The 2,941-nt window shown below is 34.6% G+C and overlaps 1 long non-coding RNA gene across 1 annotated transcript; it reads left to right on the top strand.

The window, feature by feature from the left end:
* The first annotated feature begins 931 nt into the window (after positions 1-931).
* On the top strand, positions 932-2,541 carry LOC112615007. Its single transcript, XR_003117245.1, has 2 exons — positions 932-1,027; positions 2,180-2,541. It is a non-coding gene; the product is annotated as an uncharacterized LOC112615007 (long non-coding RNA).
* Positions 2,542-2,941: the final 400 nt, after the last annotated feature.

Genomic DNA, 2,941 nt, shown 5'->3' with positions numbered 1-2,941 from the left:
TATTTATCTATTTAGAGTTTGGGACATTACCATAACAGTCAGTTGGCTATAAAGAGTTTATCATAACAGTTGGCTATAAAGGGATATTATTTGATTTTACCTTTAGTCCTACATACATTTTAAAATACTAAACCATTTTCCTTACTTTACACAGGCTGACAGGTGCTTAAAAAAACAGGATAATATAATGAAGGAAATGAAAATATTAACTCCATTTTAAAAAAATCTTGCTTTAACACAGATGATAATACATATTCTGTAAATTCAGGGGAAATTACTTCTTAGAGATTTTAGTCATATGAGGCAAGCAATAGAGAAATAGGACCTTGCTGAGATAGCTTGGGTATCAGCCCGGGGGGACACCTCTAAAAGTATTAAATGTTCATTTACACCACAGTAAGCAAACTCCCTTTAAATGATTCCTTAAACTGAGCGGAATACATTTATTTGACTCAAATGTATCTTCATTTGTCTGGATGGTTAATTGGATGATTCAGTTCATTTGTTCTTCTATTCCACTGACAATTAATATATATACTTCATATTAATTACCCCTTTTCAAAAAAATGACATTTCACTGTAGGCAACACTGAACACAATTTATATTCTGTAATTACTGAGAAGGCATTACCTCATGATCTAGTTACAGGACCTCAGGGATATCATAGTAAATCTCGAACATCACAGTGATGTATAAGTGATGTGTAAGAAACTGATTGAACCTGAGTTCTTTCGATTTCAGAAAAAAATCATCAATTTGTTTATATTTTATTAGGTCATAATTTTCACAATATGGTACGTAAAATTATTTATAAACACATTAAATATGGCAATGTCAGTAGCTCATCCATTTCAATCATTCACATTTTTTTTTAACTGTAGAAATTGACATTATTTAAATCCTTACTGTTTTCTCTCCTTTTGTTCTCAGTGTCAAAGCACTTCAATTAAAACACAGAAACTATAGAAATTTATCCGGTAAATATGCTGATGATGTCCTAAACTTGATCGCTTGTCTCAAAATTTAGTGCGTGTAAGTTTAAACCCATAATTACAGTTTTATTTAAAGTCGCATCACATAGAAAATTAGAAAAACATTCAGGTATTGAACCTATCAAGTGAGTTCTTATTTTAGGAATTTGCTATATAGTTACTTTTCAAAAATTTATGGAGGAATTGACCAATTTGAGAGTAATATTTTTTACTATTGGAAACAGAATTGTGATGCCTTCACCTCTTTAACTGAATTTAGCTATTAGAGGAAAACTGTCTAGTGGTGATGTCTCACCCCACTTTGTTGATAAAAAAGAAATGTTATTTTTGTAACTTCTGTAGTTGAATCAAACATAAAAAGCACAGTGCTCAGGCGGAAATAGCTGTTTCTTATTTCTTTGATTTCTCTCAACCCAACTTTCGCTGTCGGTAAACTGGCGGTCCCACATGGCCCTTCTTCTCTTCTTCCAAAAATCCAACAATTGTGTTCATCAGTTGTTGCCTAATAATCAAGCCACTATGTGAAAGTGAACCATCAGAGGAATATATATATTCCATCTCCAGAAACACAAAGCAAGATCTGATGAGAATTTTTTTTTAAACAGTGATTTGTTTTACCCGTAGAAGTTCCCCTCCCTCTGTCTCTTAATGGGGGAAGTTCTTCCTTCTTTCTTACCTATTATACTCTCTGCTCGTTAAAACCACTCCACGTGTGTCTGTGTTGTTTTATCTTGATCGGTGCAAAACCAAGGACCCTGGCATTCCTCCAGTCATCGAAGCCTCATCATTGTGAATTTTTACTCCATCAGCCAATGAAAACAAGGTCAAACGTAGCTGTTGTATGTGTGTGTTCATTTTAATTTTGGTTTTAGAAAGATAACGGAGTCAAATTGCTATTAGCTTTCAACTTCCATTGATTTTGAATCTTGCTGACAGGGTCTGTTATTTGTCAACTCAGTATACATTAATACTCTTTGCTTAGTGTCTAAACTGTTGTTTTAATTGGGATTCCAATGAACTCAGCAAAAAAAGATTTCATTTCCCAGGTTCTCTTACAGTTAGGTGTGGTATTAAGACTAAGATGTATGTAGAAGCTATAGGATGAAAGTATTTTGAAAGTTTCTAAAAGATGGGCAGATGCATGCCCTTGTTTACCCTTAACTTCCTGTCTTCTTTCTCCTGACAGGAAAGTTAATGGCTGAAGATTCAGCAGCCATTCTGAACTGGAAATTACATGTTAAGGCGATTATAGAAGAAATTAAATCTCTATGTCCCCAAGGTATCTCTATACCGGCCTGGCATGCCTATCTCCAAACCTCCTTTACATGAGACAGAAACAGCTTCTATCACCTTAAAATCTGTTACTTTAGGTGTTTTCATTATGAGCAGCTAAAATGAATCTTACTTGATACAGTGTGAGTGTTCATGGATTAGGGCATTGTTTGATAAGAGGAGTAAGAAAAGAATATAAATTGTATTGGCCCTGACATGCCACAATGAGGGCTGAAGCCAAATTAATCAAATAATAAACTCAAATACAAAGAACAACATTTTTTTGTTGGTTTCAGCTCTAACAAGTAAATAACGTCGAAGTAATCAGTACTATCCTTACAATAAGAAAAAAGTTGAACAAACTGAAAATGAACGACTTTTCTTCAACCCAGAAGAGAAGTAAAATCACAGAGCAAACTGCCCTTCTGAAATCTGGAAAGACAAGCAAATTCATTGAGTCCCAGCTGTAATTTCCTTCAATGGAGCATAATTCTCTAGAGCCATACATAAACTGATAGGGGCACCTAAATGGTAATTTTAACAAATTGCTGAAGACTGAGTGTGGACTAACATGAAAATGAGAGACTCCTGGGGGCCACAGTCTTAGGGATGCCACCACACTTTCATGGACTTTACCTCCAGGAAGTTTTCTATGTTCTCACTGCCAAGAACCAAG

Source organism: Theropithecus gelada, chromosome X (assembly GCF_003255815.1).
Source record: "Theropithecus gelada isolate Dixy chromosome X, Tgel_1.0, whole genome shotgun sequence".
Taxonomy (NCBI): domain Eukaryota; kingdom Metazoa; phylum Chordata; class Mammalia; order Primates; family Cercopithecidae; genus Theropithecus; species Theropithecus gelada.
The sequence above is the reverse complement of the archived record's forward strand: the minus strand, read 5'-3'. Positions and strand labels throughout refer to the sequence as shown.